We start from the raw sequence: 19134 nt of genomic DNA on the forward strand, positions 1-19134 counted from the left end.
AAACAGCCATTGTGACTGATAGATGTCCATTCCCCTGTTGATTGGGAACCAGATGACTGACAGTCTCATCCTTCTTTGTGCAAGTAGGAACTGTCTAGTCTATGGAAGTAGCCTCCTCTCTCTGGATACTGATGACCAATGGTGTACACTCACTGACTCCTACAGGGATCCCTATGGGCTTTATTTTCACTTCATCACTGCTCTTCTCTTTCTCTTTACAGTCACCATCTTGTATTTCACCAGCTTTGTCAGGCAACTCTGTCCCTTTGGAATTCACATTTGCAGAAAATTTCCAAAACCTGTAAGAGGGGGTATAGCTCCTGGGATGAGCAAAATAAGGATGCTGCCCCCAATAGGAATTCTATCCTACCAATGATATTTTCCTTCATTCCCTACATTGCTAGCATTGAAGTAACTAAACACTTCAGCTGACCATTTAGAAATACCATTTAGGCATCCAAAGAAAAAGGGTAGGCAAAGTTACCAAGAAAATGTAAATACAGCAAATATAAAAGTTCCAGATGTGAATTATTTTCAGTGTCTCACTCTCTGGGATTCTAGAAATTGGAGGACTGAAGGAAAAGTTTATTGAAAGGCAGACATTTTATATGGGAGACAATGATCTCATTTTGCCTCCTCCCATACACCTCTACAGTTGTACCATGACTAGGGGCAACTTTGCTCTGTTTTTGCTATACAATTGTAACTGGGTTTTAGTTGTTTTAACTAACTTGTGGTCCCATGACTGTGATGTGTTTTGTACCACAGGGTGATGTCCTGCAACACTCTGATGTTTCTTTAGAAAATGGTTTTAAAGATTGTCATTTTAATAATGAACTGCTTTTAAAATACAATTACAATGGTATCTAGTTATCTGGGGCACTTGGGTTACAACTATATTTATTTTTACAGGTAGCTTTCCAAGTGCTGCTCATTCTCCCCATCTGGTTTGGAAGAAGCACACTGTTGTCTGGAGGCTCTTCATTTGCCAAGTAGCCTTTTGGTAGCAAGCATAAGATCTGGCTTTGTTTCTCAGCATGCTTATCACAAGGCACCTTTTACCGTCTGCAAACAGCCACCACCTAAAAGACACTCCTCAAGCTTTGGAGTGGTTTTCTAGGTTAGCCACTTCACATTTCTGGAGATGCATTGGAGCAAGGAGGAATTAGTCAAGTAGCTATTGACTGTAACTGAAGTGGAATCAGCTCTACAGGGACGTGAGTTGTTTTCCCCGCTGTTGTTTCTTGTGTAGGATGTAGTTAGCAGGGTACAATCTAAATGTGCCTTGTTCCTCATTATAACTCAGCCTTTGATGGTGCCTGAGAGGTTATGAAACACTGCAGAGAGGCCACAACAGGAAGTGCAATCAGCAGTGAGTAAAGAGAGACTTTCCTTCCTTCGCCACCGTTTTCAAAACTTCCTTCTGCAGTTCCAAGTTCTATTGAAGATCCTGTTGCTCTCAAATGAATATGGGGTTTTAAAAAACCTTTTAGCAGGTTCTATCTGCAACCTGTTCCTCCTATCCTTACTTTTAATTTCTGCAAACCCACCTGCCCTGTCATTTCCCCAAATAAGCCCAGCTTCGTTTAAGACACTGAATTGTTGTGTTTCCCCTCATTTTTTAAAGCAACAGCAGTTGGCTTGCTGCCCTTTTTAAAAAGACCTTGGGAATGTCTAGGGCCTGTTTGCTGATAGGAAAAAGGTGCGTGTGTGTGTTGCATGAACAGAATGGAAAGTGGGGGAAGGAAAGACCATGGCTGCTTCCCACATAATCAGCTGCATGATGCAGTATGTTTGAGATGCTAGTGAGCTATAAAATCTAATCTATCCACCTACCTCATTTTTCACGCAAAAAACAAGCTGTCAGAAGAGAATGTCATAACTTCATCTCTCTCTGGAGACAGCTACCAAAGCACCAGCCAAAGGTCAAAGAACTAAATGATGCATTTCCCATCTTCAGCTCTGTGTGAACTCATGCTGGAACTCTTCTGTTTCCCATATATAATAGGCATAAGGGGAATCATTTCCTCTGTCGCAGTTCTCTTCCCAACATATTAAAACTGCTGCATTGACTTGTAAGAAAAAACAATGCCACAATTGGTTCATTGTATCATTGCTGCTTCCAATGCTGCAGTATAGCTAGATCTTTATAGGATTTCCAAGCAATCTACTTAACAACAACAACAACAACAACAACAACAACAACAACAACAATAGATATCCCCCTCTGGAACCATGCTGATCATTTGCTCTTAGGTTCCTCACATGTGCATGTGTTTGCCTTCAACTTGTTTCTGACTTCTGGTGACCCTAAGGCAAACTTTTCATGGGATGAGGCTGAGAGAATATGACTCACCCAGTGGGTTTCCCTAGCTAAGTAGGGATTTAAACCCTGCTCTCCAGAGTCATGGTCCAATGCCGAAACCGCTACGTCATTCCGTCTCACAGGTTCCTCACATAGAGATCTGAGCCATTCTTTGGAAGGTGACTACTGAGACTTCTCATGATTCTTGATAAGGGTTGAAGTAGTTAAGGTGCCAGGCCCTCCACACCTTTCAGGTTCCTCACCCAGAGATCTAAAATGTGTGCCGGGTCTGGGGGTGGGGGCAGGATGTGGATGGACATGAGGGAAGATATCTTCCATCCAGTCTACTCAGTGAAATTGTAAGGCAGACCATTTATTTGTTACATACGTGTCCCTTCTTTCTTCCAGTGAACTCAAGACAACATCCATGACTTTATGCTCACAGGAGCTATGTTTGGTAGTGGCAGCCCATGGATCAAGCTGGAGGAAGGTGCTTGCCTGTTCAGTTGATGAAGTGTTGATAAGCTGTCCTGTTGTCATGTAGAGCAGGCTGAAAGGTACGGTAAACTAGGACGAGGACCAGATATATCACCTTGAACTAAATTGGGGAAAGGGTAGCATATAAATGTACCCAATAAAAAAAAATTACAGCCTGTTTTCTATCCAAGGTCTATGTCCTGCACATCCTTTTCTTCCTAGCTCAGATCTATTCTTGCGTGACAACATAGAGTGTGAGCCTGCTCCCCGCTTAAGAGAACTGTGTTAATGTATTTCTTCCTGGTGTCCTTCCATCCTTTTTCTCATGAAGGAGGTAGACTAGAAGCACACATTTTCATGCAGTTTGCAAGCCATGGTTTGCCACTACATGTACAACCCCAAACCATGGTTTAATAGAATAGGGGTTGGAAGGCAAAACAAATTACAGTTTGTGTAAAGGAAAGGCCTGATAGCCTTCCATATTTTGTAAGAGTACAAGTCCCAGCAGCTCTAGCTAGAACAGCCAGTGGTGAGGGGTTCCGGGAGGTACAACTGATCAACATCTGGGGGCCCCCATAATCCCAGTCTTGGTGTAAATGTATTGTTTCTCTCCTTAGAATAGAGGGATGGTAGCTAAGTGGATGTGGAGAGGTTCAGTGCCTCACTGAGAGACTTCGGGGTGTCCCCTGTAAGGACTTATTGAAATTTCTAAAGAAGGAGCAGGATATAAATGTACAAGTAAAGAACTATGTACTAATATAAGAAATAATCCACAAGTGTGTATGAACACTACAGCTGAGCACTTCCATATCAGTAGCAATTGCAAAGCAAGCAACATTACTTTTAAAACTCATGCAGTTGTAACTTAACACTTATAAATACCCAGTCACTGTTTGGTACTGGCAACCTACTAAACAATTTCACTGACCAGCAAGGTCATTGTGGGAAGTTAATTGTAAGGAAATGCTTACTTTGGGGTCATATGCATTTCTAGATTATGCCTGTTACAATTACAGTGTGATTTGGAGTTTAGAGTTCACATGTCTTGTCTTGTCTTCATCCAGTCATCAAAATTAGAGCTGACATTTGTAGAATCTTGTGACTCTGGCTGTTGCCTCCTCCATGTGAGCCTGTAGAGATCTGGTTTTAAATATCTCTAATCTCATATCATGTTATCTGAAGTGATAGAAAAATAATTTCTGCTTGTGTTCTGATAAAAATGAGGAAGAGAAAGCTACTCTCCTACCTGTTGAGAACATAACAAAATGTATTAAAATTATGAGTAGTAATTGTACTTAATCCCATGTTCTTTGTCTCTATTTATGAGATACATATTACACTCATCCCTCCATATTTGCGGATTTGATTATTCACGGATTTGTTTAATACAGTATGTTCTCTCTAGGAATATTTAGGTCCTCCAGTAGAACTCTATGGTCAACTTTTACTAAAAGTGCACTGAAAGACCTAGAGATTCCTACAGAGAATACTCTACTAGGCCTTTGTAGCTCCTCCAGTGCAGTTCTATTGCCAGTGTCTGTTGGACGTTGACTGCAGAGTTGCACTGGAGGACCTAAAGATTTCTAGAGAGGTGTTCTCTCAGGTAAAAACAGTGGTTTTGTTATTTGCGTTTTTTCCATATTCACGGGGGTCTTGTGTCCCTAACCCTAGCGAATATGGAGGGACAAGTGTAGTTACTGAGATACATCTAGTGTGTATCTTATATTGAACCATGTCTTCCAAATATACTTATTTAGCTACATATCCCCTCTTCTGGTTTGATTCCAGGTGGATGATTCACAATTGGATATTAAAGTTTCCAAAATTATTTAAACATTCCAAAATTAGATGTCATTATATAGTCCCTATGCATAGGTTTGCTGAAGATGACTGCTCCCTGCATTACCACGGGTTGGTTTACATAATGTAAATATTTGTACATTATTCTGGAAGAGGAAGGAGAGGTGGGTGCACTGCATAGTATTTTGTAACTTAACCACTTTCTACCAGAGAGAAGTTATTTGGGACACAGCACAGGTTGCCAAACATTCATGACGTTACTGACCTAACAAGTAACCAGGACTGGAAATGTGCACTCTTCAGATGCAGCATATGGAGAACTGTAGTTATTGGTCTCCCACAACCCACTTTGAATAGTTACTATTTGAACTACAACTCCGAAATCTTGCAGTCAGCATGGCCAGTACCTATTGGCTTGGCTCCTCATTCTTTTGGTGGGAGCAAAGTAATTTTTATACTGCAAGTTGGCCATATCCAGATGAGTGGTTCTATTGCAAACTCTTTAGAGCAGCCTTACTCATCCGCAGTGCCCTTGAGTTTCGCAGGTCTACAGCGTCAATCTTCACCAACTAACATAGTCCGTAAAATTGTAGCCCAGCATATCTGGAGGATAACAAGTTGAGGAAAGCTGGTTTCAAGACAGATAAACATATAAAAGTGACAGCAGATATAATATGCTCTTGGTTCTTGATAAATTTCATGAATCATGCTGTAAAACCAAGGATGTAAATGCAGGCTGCACATAGCAAGATTGGTAATTCTCCATGGGTGCTTCCTTCAAATGTTCATCAGCTCTCAAACATTGCTGGGTGGCTCCTCATTAGAGTTAAATTTTGTGGTGAAGTTACAGCTCTTTGACTGGCTTAACAGTTCTTTATAGTTGAATTATAAGTGCAAATTCCAAACAGAAGGAACAATTATGCAACAGTAAGCAAAATGTCAACAAAACCATCACACAACTCAGTTTTGGGGCATTTTTAAACCCTACAGCTTATAGGCAGGACAGCTGGGCCAGCCTGGGGCACATGACAATAATTCTTCAAAACACACGCACACAGGCAGAGCTAAATAATTGATCATCCTCCTTCTTCCCCCACATAAACAGATGGTGTATTCCACACATTTGCTCTGCGAGCCCCACACATGCCCTTTATACTGCAGAGATGGCAGTATATCAAGCTGGGAAAGCCTCCATGGCCTCAAAAGGCTTAAATCTTGGATTACAAATTTCTCCTACTGAAAGTCAGTTGATGATCACAGTTATATGTGTCACACATCTGTGACCCAAACCCAACAAGTGTTATAACTGTAATGTTTACATTCCATATATATCAAATCAGTAATTAATAAATGTGCATTGGTGTGTGTAGAGAGACTTGTTGTATACAATATGGAAAAATCCATAATATGAACAATATGGAAAGGACTCAGTCAAGGGAAAAAGGACAAAACAGTTTTTCCTGCATTTTCTTCTGCATTTTTAGAAAGCCACCAATGTGGCACTCTTTCATATACAAATCAGAGACAGAGAACTTCTACTCAGTATAATTCCCAGCACAAGCTATTTGGAAACACTCTTCTTCATGTGACAGACCTACTACTACTCCTTTCATTTGGTGGCATTACAGCCCACTAACCAGAAACTTGATAACCCTATACCCATGAGGATGGAGCAAGCTTGTTTTCTGCTGCTCCAGAGACTAGAACATGGAACAATGGATGCAAGCTACAGGAAAAAGATTCCACCTCAACATTAGGAGGAACTTCCTCACAGTAAGACCTGTTCAACAGTGGAATCATAGAGTTGGAAGAGACCGCAAGGGCCATCCAGTCCAACCCCCTGCCATGAAGGAAATCTAATTCAAAGCATCCCCGACAGATGACCATCCAGCCTCTGTTTGAAGACCTCTAAGGAAGGAAGTTCCTTAGAACTTCATGAACTTCATGTCATGAAGTTCTTCCTAATGCTGAGGTGGAATCTCTTTTCCTGCAGTTTGCATCCATTCCTCCGGGTCCTTGTCTCTAGAGCAGCAGAAAACAAGCTTGCTCCCTCCTCAATATGACATCCCTTCAAATATTTAAACAGGGCTATCATATCACCTCTTAACCTTCTCTTCTCCAGGCTAAACATCCCCAGCTCCCTAAGGAGTTCCTCATAGGGCAGAGTCTTCTTCCTTGGTGGTCTTTAAACAGAAGCTGGATGGCCATCTGTCGGGAATGCTTTGATTGTGATTTCCTGCATGGCAGGGGTTTGGACTGGATAGCCCTTGTGGTCTCTTCCAACTCTGTGAATCTATGATCACTGCACATGTGTATCAGTGCAGATCTGTTAGGCATTTTTCTAGCTTAAATAGAACTTAAATGGTGTTCCACACTTGGCAAATACCTTAAGAAGTCATGTTTTTTTAAATTAAAAATTTATTAATACATTCTAAAACAAAACATGACAACAAACAGTACACCAAAACAACAATAAATACAGGCAATAACCTAGATAAGGCCCTGAAAATTATAGATAAAAGGTGTATCCAGGGATCCTGAAAGACATCGTTCCATAAAAATTTAGCTAAAATTGGGGGATGTCTAGAGACTAAATCTTGATGGATGTATTCAATAAATGGGTGCCAAATCTTATGAAAGGTCAATCCAGAGTGTAAGCCTCTCACTCTGTTGTTATTATCTGCCATTTTCTCCATTAACCACAAGTCCCAGAGTCTAGTCCACCATCCTGCAATATTCAACTTTCCAGTTTTCTAATTCTTGGCTATTTGAAGCCTGGCAAAAGTCAGAAGCAAACTAATAAGTTCTTTATGCTGCAGGGCTTTATTTTCATTCATAAAAATGGAGAACAGGAGCAAGTTTGGTGATAATTGTATACTTTGTTTAGTGATCCTGGAGTTCAGTTGTAAAATTTATGTCCAATACTCATGCACTAAGGGACAATCCATCCACATATGTACAAGGGTTCCCCTATCTTCACAACCCCTCTAGCATTTTGGATTAGCATTGGTAGACATACGAGCCAATTTGACTGAGGTGAGGTACCAATGATGGACCAACTTGATAGTATTCTCTTTAATGGCAATGGACCTAGTTTTAAATGGTAAATGAGTCCATATATTTTCCCAGGTCTTACTATCAATTGAAAAGGAAAGTTCTGCTTCCCATCCTGCCTTATGAAGCGTTGAGTTCCCAAGTGTTTCTTCTAGCAGACAATTATATATGCATGCTATTTGGTCTTTAGAATATATAGCCGGAGAGACACACACGTTTTCAAAAAAAGTAAGTGGGTGAGGATATTCCTGTATCTGAATCAGTTTCTTTAAGAATAATTGTATCTGTATTATTTGATACCAGTTCTGATGACCAGGGCCCAGAGTATAGATTAGTTGCTCCGTTGTGATAGTCGTCCCATTGTGGAACAGGTCCCTAACTGTATACAGGCCACAAGCCTCCCAACTTCAAAACTGTGCATATTTTTCTGGGCTCTGGAAAGAGGGTGAGTAAGAAAAGGCCGTAAAGGGGAAGGATAGGGAGCCAAGAGATGCCTCCATTTCTTCCACAAAACCAAGGCAGTGAGCAAAAAAGGGCTATTACATATTTTAGTGAATTTATATATAGATTCAGAAAAAAAACCTGATGTAGTGTTAACTTCAATATCTACCCAATTGGTCAGACTATTTCTGCTAATCAACTGGGTGTGTGACTTAGCTGAGAAGCTTCAAAGTAAAGATCAAGTTTCGGAAGTGACAACCCTCCATGTCCAGTTTGAGAATGCTTGACTGCTTTTGAGAAGTGTGGGCATTTCCCATTAAAAACTAGGTAGTCCACTAACTTGTTCCACTTCCCTAACCAGCACATAAGTTGTAGCAGATACATTTGGAAGCCAAGGATCATCTGAGGGCCAAAGTTATAAGACGTGAGTGGACAACCTCCCTCAGTATATAGGGACAGCGTTTTTAATGGTTCCAGTGATCCGGCTTCATTCAGACAGGCAAGCTATGTCCAGTGTGACTAATGTATAATCTTTCCTGAAGTTTTCACTCTGTCAGACTAAGGGTTAATCTGGGACATGGCAATACAGCCTTAAAGAAAATCCAGAATTACTTTTCTCTCTCTGTGTGTGTATACATACAATCAAGTCGTCTGCTAACTTATGACAAGTCCATGAATTTTATAACAGTTCCTCAGGCAAGCAATACTCAGGGTTTTTTTTTGTCATTGCCTTAACTCTTGTTTTTAATGGGGCTATTCCCCACCCCCAATAATATCGTGGCTTCTTGATACATATAGCAGGAAATACACACACACACACACACACACACACACACACACACTGTACATACCAAATAAAATATACCAAACTGGGAAACAAAAGAGTATTTCATTTTTCTTTATAGTTCTATCCAGAGACATAGTGAAGTGAAATTGAAATTTCACAAACTAGAAATAAGGACCACAAAGGAATTCTGGAAGCAGGCTTGGAAAAGAAAGGAAAGCGTGAATCTCAGGATGAAAAAAAGGTAAACTAAGAATAAATAAGGTTGCAGTTTAAATTGTTCATTTTCAAAGTCAGAAAAAGGGGTTTCTATAAAGCAGTTAAAACCAGGTGGGAATTCTGATAAAGGAATAGCACTATGAAAATACAGTTACTTTAAAGAATGGCATAGTGAGAATCAAGTTTGTTTTTGACACACACACACACAGATTGAGAGAGAGAGAGAGATCTTGTTTCTCCTTTTTTTTTTCTAGAGAAGTGGACAAGAACTCATTAGGTCAGGGACGAAGAATGTGTGGCCCACCACATATCAATAGACTGACCTGGCCATTTAGAACAGCCATTGATAAGGGATAATGACATCTGGAGGGTCATGTGTTTTTCCATTCTTTCCTTAAGTGATTAAAGTTTAGGGAAGCTACACTCTCTTAGCCTCTACTCCCCATATACTGATGGTAGATATTGTCTACTTCACAGAATTTCAGTGAATGGAATAGTGTATGCATTAAATGCTCTGAACACTCAAACATAGGAATGCTGGGTATGATGCAGTCCCATTACAAATTCAGTGGCTCTGATAACATGCATGTACACAAAGCAACTGAAAACCCTATCCCGCATCTGAGACTACACACACACACACACACCATCCCTCCAGACCAAATTACTGGGTAATATTTTTGGAATGAAGAGGGTAAATGGAGTTGGATTCAAGTTCCCTGTTTATCTTTCTGTAAGAAGATGATCAGAGCTATAGCACTGATGTTCTCACCAAAGCTCAGAATGTATAGCATGGATTCTGGGCTATGGCTATATAGTATCAGATACTACATGCACTGACAGATTTTCATCCAGCTAGGGATTATTGTAGCAAAGTCTTTCAAAACATGTACACTCCTTGCTGGATCAATATGAGCACTATATCTTTATATTCATGTGATGCTCTTTTTCATGATCTTCTTTTTCATGATGTTCCAAATTTCATCATGCCTGAGGTGGCTGCCTCACTTTCCCTAATGGTAGGGCCAGTTCTGCACAGATAGCACTGGCTCCCAAAACTAACTGCTATATGAGTAGACACTCCTATCATGGGTGAGGTAAGGAGTCTGACACATCCTTTCCAGCAAAGGAAGCTATAATGTTTACGAGTAATAAGGACAAGCGACAAAGATGGCATGCCACATACCATTGACTGATCATTTGATGTATCTCTTAATATTAGTAAATGGAAATATTTGAAGCAGCTTGCCAAATTATTGACTGATCAGCACCTTCCAGTTCTTTTTTAAATCAGTATACTGTGCCCATATGTAGTGTCATCTAATGTCAGGGTGAGTACCACTTAAATAAAATGAAAGAATTACTAGCCCTATGAAGTAAAAGCAAGAAAGCTTCCAAAAGATAGTGGAGGTTGTGGGAAATGTTTATCACACAAAATAGTGTGAAATGAATAGGAGTAGTGAGAACTGCAGTGCACAGATCAATCGTTGTAAAGAAATCCTGGACTAGTCAGTGTCAGATAATCCTAGTAAAGTTTTGGGTTGTGATGCAGCATGATGGAAAGTTTTAGGTGCAGTTAAAGCATCATCTGTAGTATTTTAAGTATCTCAATATTTGTTCTCAATATTTGGGTGTTTACTGAGATTGAAATTAACCACATCCTGCTCTAACTCAATTTTACCAGATTTTTCTAGGCCATGCTGAGCTGTGATCACATACTGTGGCAGAACATTTAGCAGATCACTTACACTACAGCAGTGCAAAGAAAAAAGCCAGACCATAATGTGTTTGGACTTTGGAGATATAAAAACAAAAGGCTATGCTCTCTGTTTCATGCTATCATATATTATTGAATGACTAGAGATGTCTACTTACAGCAGGCCAAACCAATATTTTCCCATTGAGAGAAACTGCTACAACTATAGCTGCACCAGTCCCGCTTCAATGGGACAGTTCCACAACCATACAATTATAGACTTGTCAAACTCGAAGGGAACTTGCAGGCCACCTAGACAAGATTTCTTCAGGCTAGCACTCTCCAAATATGCTATGGCCCAATCCCTACCATTCTTGAGTGCTGGCTACATTGGCTGGAGCTAATGGGAGTTGAAATCTAAAGCCTTTTGGAGGGCATCAGTTTGGAGCAGGATGATTCAAACCTGTTCCCTCATTACGGCAAGAAGCTTGCATCTATAATATCCCTGACAGATTGAATCCTGTGCTGGGAGAAAGATGAGATACAAAACAGAGATAGATGATAGACAGACAGACAGACAGATAGACAGATGATAAATCATTTTTTTTGGCCTCTCCCCAAATAGCTCTAGCAAAAAAGGGCCCTTTACTTACCAAGGCAGCCTATTGCACCATCAGCTGTGATAATACTGTAGTCTATCCAGGAATGTGTGAGCAATCACCTGGTCATCACTTTCTAGACTCTGTGCGTTAATCAGACACAATTTGTACTCTGAAAGTTACACATTGAGGTACAAGTGCAGACATGTAAGAAAAATATATATGCACAGTTCAAATGCTCAGATCAAAACACAGGGCCATGAAACTGGACATATACTATATACAGATGAAAAGAGGGGCAACATCCATGGATGGACTTTAAAGAGCTACAGAACTGCAGTGGTCTCCAGGAATCCTAATAAGATAGTACCTTGTAGACTCATGAATACAACAAATTCTTACAACTGCAGTACAGAGCATATTTCTAGCCTTTGTGGCTAGAGAAAAATCTTTTTAAACTTGTATGTTTTTGGCATGCAAGCCAAAACTATTAACTAATGGGATCATCAAAGAAGGCCTGCTGATGATCATTCTTTTTAAATTGTTGTTGAGTATCTTCAAGTTGTTCCTGAGTTATAGTGACCACAAAGTGAACCTATCACTGAGTTTTCTCAGCAAGATTTGTTCAGAGGAGGTTTGCTATTGCCTTTCTCTGAGGCTGACTTGGCGAATGGCAGCCAATTGGTTTCCTTGGCCAAGCAGGGATTTGAATGCCACTCAAACCACTACATCACAATGGCTCGTATTCTCATTTTTCTTTACTGCCACAGATCAAATATTTTTTCTACCAAATTAGATTGCAAGTTGCTACCACCAATTGCATGCAAAAGAATTGATCAGATAATGTGGTCAAGTAATTGCAAAAACTAGATTCAAGCTTGCCAATTACTAAAGATAGAAAGCACTCAGTCATTTTGAAATTTTTGAAGAATGAAAAGAGCATTAAAATAGCATTCCTATTTCATGTACCTTTGATGACCCATGAATCCTCAACAGTTTCTGCTCATATTTTATGCTATTGGCTTTCTTTGTAGTTTATTCATTTGGTAGAGCAATTGACCATTACACCACTCTCATCTGACTGTAACCTCTGGGAGGAAGTAGGACAGATGGGACAACACTGGGCCTATGCTAATAAGTATATGGTGCTGTGTTATTTCAGTTGGACTGGATTATATTTAGCTATGAAGTAACGCTTGTGGTTTTCCAACAATAGGAAGTTTAGTAACAGAGCTATTTTCCCCTGAGGACAATAGCACACTTTTTTTTAAGACAATAATTTTTTAGATTTCCATGTGTTGCATTAGTCACTTTTCAACCATGGACTAAACAAATGTTGTCCCACGTAACATGTTGCATCCTGTATTTCACCCATACTTAAGAGTGCATATCACCGTCACTCACTAGGCATATCTTGTTTTATCAGCAAGAGCATCTTTGAAAGGCAGGATGTCTGGATAAGAAATTTTACCTACCCTAACAACCTTATGGTCTACTAAGAGAAATTTCATAATTTTATCACAGACAGACTGCCTCTGTATCCTCTAGTCCTTCATTTTCACAATACATAGGAGATTTTAAAACTGTTTCCATTCAAGAAAATCAATTTCCCCCTTCAGATTAGAAAATCCAAGACAAGCACTTTTGATCCTGTACCTAGAATTTTCCACCACATAATTCAAAGCACAGGGAAATGTCTAAACACTCCATTAACTGATTTCTCTCACTTGCAGCCTACATTCTACATTAGCACTGATAAAAGCCAGTAATTGTCTAATAAAGTGAGTCATTATCCTTGGAAGCACATATTTTTAAAATGAAACCATTTCAGTTATTCCTAAAGTTGCAACTGGACTTTTAGTTTTTAAACAAGTGCTATAAAAATAAAGACGTACATGGTTATCATCATGAAAGTCGGTATAGAAAGGCCCAAGAAGTCCCTTGTGTAATAGAAAGGGAAGGACCAATGGACCAATTAAGTATTTCAAGCAGAAAGGAAAAGACAGGGGACATGGCACAGTGTCTTCTCCTTCACCAAGTGAAAATATGCAGGCTGAACTTTGGCCCATCTTGACAACAGGTTTATTTGAGGAACACCACACAAACAGTTGGCAGAAGTGATCAGAAAGTAACAGAGATGTCCTTAACCAGGCATGTCACAAGGGGATGACACCACTGTTCCCCAAACATTTGCTTTTTGACAGAAAAGGGCTGGCATTTGCCTACATCTCTTTAAAATGCTGAGGAAATGGGGTGAGGCTCAGTTGGAGTTATGGTTTGTTTTTTGTTTTTTTAAGAAATTGCAATTTTATTTTTATTTTATATTTTTTTAAAAAATTATTATTCTTTTAAATTTTTCTGTAAAAACATCACATCTTACCAAATTTTTCACTTTAACAACATGAAACTATGTAGATGTAAATATATTTGTGATGTGCATATGATACTGTAATTTAAAGGTATAATTTTAATTTTGCTAACTCTTTGTGTCACAACTATTGCCACTACATTCAGTGATACATGGAAATTATTATTTATGAGTAACATTTGTACGAAAAACATTCCTAAGAGTCTGTATGGTGTGGTGAGGGAGGAGGTGAATGGAGGGGTGGTGGTGACACCATGAATTACTGCACTGGATGATGCCAGTGTCCTTAACTAGAAACAATCAAGGTCCATCATCTCACAGCCATTTTTCTGAATGAGGACCGTCACTGTTTGAGAGCTGTACACTAATATGGAAGTGGGAGAACCTAAGTAGCATTTGGCAGATGGGATAAAAATAAATATAAACCAGGAAAATTAAATATATATTAGGTAAGCATGTGTATAAAGGAGTAAATATGTTCATTTTAAATTATAAACATACAAAATATATTTATTTAATTTGATCAAGGTCCATCATCTCACAGCCATTTTTCTGAATGAGGAGCCTCACTGTTTGAGAGCCTTACACTAATAGGAAAGTGGGAGAACCTAAGCAGAATTTGGCAGATGGGATAAAAATAAATACAAACCAGGAAAATTAAATATAAATCAGGTAAACATGTGTATAAAGGACATTATAAACATACAAAATGTATTTATTTTATGCTAATAAAAGGCAGTGTTAACAAATATTCTGCCAACCCACTATAGCACTTCCCTGTAGACTAAGTCAAAAGCAAACTACTGCTGGCTCTCCCCACATGTTCCTCATTAATAACTTTAACCATCTTGCCCATACTCTGATGTTCCTTGGCCACCCATGCATTGGTTTTCATCTGTGAAATATTGAAGGATAGGCATGTAATACTTGAGAGAATGTGATTCATTTAAATCTTTTATATACAGATACATATCTTTCCAAACTTTTTAAAAAATTATTGCTATGGATAAATTTAAAAACAAGGTTGTGGTTGTAGTTATTATTTAGTATACACAGATTTGTTGCAAATCACAAATACACTCTTAATCAAAATAAGTTGATGTATTTTTGCTGTTCTCAGGAAAATATTACTATGGTGCACATTTGTAGTTCCTGCACTGTTTTTAACCTTCACAAACTAAGAAAAATAATCTAACTGATTAATAAACACGTCATTTCTTCAAGTGGGTCTTGGAAGATAAAGTTGCTAAGGAGTCATATCACTACTACAACTGAGTCATTTTATTATTATCAGACTTCATCTCAGACAGTTGAGCAAATATTGTGCTTATGTAAATACTGCACACCTCTTAAGCCAGAAGTAGCAAAAAACAATGTGTTATATAAAAGACTGCTCAAACAGTATTGGCCTGTCTGCAACACATAGTTTGGGAATGTAAATAAAATTCATAAATGTTTTCATAATTGATGAAAAATTTGGATCATTAATACTAAGGCAAGTCACTGTGAAAACGAGGAACAGCCCCAAGATTCTTTGTACTTTGAGACTTTTTCTGAAACAATTCATTTGCATTGAAATACATGCTTTTTTTTGCACAAGCAAGTTTTCCATGCAGGAAATGTTTGATTTCTTGATTTCTAAGCTGAAAAAAAAGAGAGGGAGCCATGTTTTCTGTGCAAAAATAACTATGGATTTGTTTGCAAATAAAGTCCCCAAGTGTAAAAATCGTTATCAAAAACTACACAGAGACCATTGTATTCTTGTGCAGCAGAGAGAAATCTGTGGAAATTATTTATTGTTGCACCCAAGAATGAAATAAGTGAAGATTTGCATCCCTAGTTTATATTCATTGTACAACACAGCACAAAAAGAGGTAACTTAAATACACACAGTGCCAGCTTCTAAGTACTGTACAGAAAGTTGGGCATTTGTCAAGAGTCCTAAGATGAACCGAAGTCCTACTGTCCTAACAGTGATAATGTTTCCACTTTGCGCAAATTATTCTGTAAAATCAATTTCAAGCCAAGTGAAATCTTAGTTTTCATGTTCTGCTTTTCCAGGTAAGGACACACACATGAAGTTACCATGCGAAGGGATGCTCCCCCTCCATGCTGGATCAAGAATCAAATGCTTATATAAGTATACACCCAACGAGAAAAATGGAGGGTACAGGAACCAGTTTCAAGCAGTTTTGTTAGGGAAATGAATCCTCAGCCTCATACAAATTTAAGTCCCTTTGGATTTTATATTACTCCCATATGCTGTGGAGATCAAGCATTTATCTTGATATGCGTAACAGTGCACATGCCTTTCTTATCTCTCATAATTCCACAGAAATAAATGTATGAAATATATCTAGTTCATATTCATGGTAACCTGTTATCAGCTGAACAGATACATTCAACCCTTCTGTATTTTAATGTAACATGTACAGTCAAATTACTTTGTGCCTTTTTGCCATCTGCAGTGTGCTGGTAGGAGGTGATTAGTAATAGACCACCATCTGCTTAAGAGCAGAGGCCATTGTAAATGATAGGCAAACATATATTGCGATGTTCGCATAGTGGAAAGTCCATGAATTAGCACTGTGGCATATTCAGATGTCTTATGAGTCATATTCCAATTGAGGGGGTAAAAACAAAGGTAAACATTCTTATAATTGTCCATTAACCAATCATTCTACACATCCACACATGTACCCTGAGAATTACTTCTAGTCATTTCCTCTATGTTTCAATCCTGCACAATTACAAAATATTTCAAAATAAATTTCTTTAAATCTTTGGGATTGTTTTACTAATCTCACCCCCTCCAGAAATGTCCCATCACCTCTAGCCATCCTTTGATGAATTAATACTCTAACCATGATGACAACCATCTCATTCTCCTCTCATTTCCTCATATGACCAGGCCACCTTAGGGTTACCATCTGAATCTTGCTCAGAGCAAAACAATTAATTCAGTGTAGGAATTTTAATAGTCATAAGATTCATCATAACCTCAAATACTCCAAAGTTGCTGTTCAAATAATACCAAGAAAACTTGGCATTAAATGTTAATATTTCCTGATATCCAAACCCTGAGGTTTGGTACCGCTTCAACTAGTTCAACTTGAGAATTATGTGGGCAATTTCATAAGCAGTACATTTGTAATGGCATAAGGGTGATTTGCAGGTCTCTCATTCATAGGTTTGCCATAAGTCGAAGTTGACATGCCAACAGTTAACAACAACAACACCTGCACAATTCCTAGTTTGTCCCTGGATCCAGTTCAAGGCTGGACGCTGACTGCACTGTGTACCTCCATAAGGAAAAGCAAATGCAAGATATGGTGGTAATCCCAACTTCCTCTATAATATAGATCCAGTGTGAGCCAATGTGGTGTAGTGGTTTAATTGTTGGATTACTACTCTGGAGACTAGGGTTCAAATCCCCTCTCAGCTATGGAATTTGAACGGGTAACCTTGGGCAAGTCACACATTCTCTGCCTCAGAGGAAGGCAAAAGCAAAACCTCTCTAAACAACGCTAGCAAGACAACCCCATGATAAATTCTTGGAGTTAAACAACAACACCAACAAAATATAGGTCCACTTGTGTAATCCATCATTTTCAGTATTGCACATCAGACTTACTTTTCTACAAGTAAAACTTTAATTTGAGTTAATTTTTTTTTCTGACTGGGCATTTCCCAACAGCAAGTTTATAACAAAGAACTAAGAGTTTAAGCCACATCATCTGAGCTGTGAGCAATCATCAGGATAACTTTTAGTATGGATAGGCTGCACAAAGGTAATTTCTACTAAAGAAACACTTTTCTTAACCATATACTGTAAATATAGAATGATTGGTTTGGTATGCATGTGGATTACCTTAATGGCTTCCCAAGTGGGGAACCTAAATACGTGTTACCCCAATGGTTTCCCATAGTACAGTGAAAATAAATAACACTTTCATTAAGACAATCCATCATTCTCTCCTGAAGAGAAAAGTTCTCCTGAGCATGGGAAAGGTGCCCTGCTCTCGGTATTATTGTATAGCACCCAACTGTCTTGGATTTGTGGATAGAGCTGTCAGATGGGAATACCTACTAATAATTTTCACATTGCCCATTAACTGTAATTTAGAATCATTGCCTTGGAGAGTAAAATGAGCTAGAGATTGTTTTAGTTCTTTTAAATCTCTTTAACTGTAAGATTTATAACATAGTCAGCAAGTGACACACAGAATGAGCACAAACAATATATATTTGTCACATTATCCTGCTTCTGTACAGTCACACAATCAATAACCTGCTTTCACCAACATGTTCAAGTTGCCAGAAATAAGATCCATCTGGAGTCAACTAGTTATAATTGCAGTCTAAAAAAACTGATCCAGTGTTTCTAGAAGCCCACTGAGAATTTTTATTATTGATTGAAAGAAAGAAAGCCTTTTAAGAACATATTCAAAATGCTAAGTTGCAAATTAGTTACCTCTTAACACCCTTAATAGGAACAATAACCTAAGTGATAAAAGGAGACCAGAATTTTATTTCTGTATTAATTCATATTTTGAGGCAAAAAGTGACCATAAGAATAATTTAGTGTTAGCAGTTTTGAGTACAGAACATAGGGAGTGGTAAGATCTGATTAACCAGAGCAAAATAGGATGTCATTGGACCTTTAAACTGGATACTACTGATCTCCAGTACCTTATTATCAGCTACATTGGGGCTTTTCCAGATAGAAAATATACACTTGATCAAACAATACTATACACTGACAACTTTTGCCAGAAGAAATAGTACTTATGCAGAAAGAACTGGTGTCTGTGTTAGTCTGCTCTTCTGTATCTGATAAAATATGTATTCAGCATACTAAATGTGAAGAGATGGCCTACTTTCCTTGGAAGAAACACAGTGCACTGCAGGAGACTGGTCTGTCACTAGGTTAAGAATATCTTACCTTCAACCCATAAGGCACAAGCAATCTCTAGGAAATAAAATTAACGTGCAGACATGTCACATGTGTATGGCAATTTCTAGGGATCTGATTAAATTTAGTGATGCTTTCAGCTTATAAAAAGCAAAGCACAGCAGTGGATGATAAATAATTCAGCTTTCTGGAGAACAAAGGAATGGATTTAATCAGAAAATGTATGCTAACACAAGGAAGAATCAAAGCTAAATTTGTATGAGAAATCATGTATGTTATCTCAGTAACTGGAATCCCTTGGAAAGCCTTCATGCATGAGCTCTACTGAAATAAATATGGTACCTGAAAGACTGTACATGGGCTATGGTGGCAATCCCATTTATTTTAAAATGAAGGAGAGCATCCTGATCAATTACACTAATTTCTTCTGCTATTCTCCTACACATTGTCTAGTATAAAACTGATTAGGCCCCCTA

The 19134-nt window shown here is 38.5% G+C and overlaps 1 long non-coding RNA gene across 1 annotated transcript; it reads left to right on the forward strand.

Moving 5' to 3' along the window:
- Nucleotides 1–930: 930 nt before the first annotated feature.
- On the forward strand, nt 931–16837 carry LOC121926210. The gene is made up of 4 exons (XR_006102988.1): nt 931–1217; nt 2714–2862; nt 8983–9105; nt 15805–16837. It is a non-coding gene; the product is annotated as an uncharacterized LOC121926210 (long non-coding RNA).
- The last annotated feature ends 2297 nt before the right edge of the window (nt 16838–19134 follow it).

Source organism: Sceloporus undulatus, chromosome 3, assembly GCF_019175285.1.
Source record: "Sceloporus undulatus isolate JIND9_A2432 ecotype Alabama chromosome 3, SceUnd_v1.1, whole genome shotgun sequence".
NCBI lineage: Eukaryota > Metazoa > Chordata > Lepidosauria > Squamata > Phrynosomatidae > Sceloporus > Sceloporus undulatus.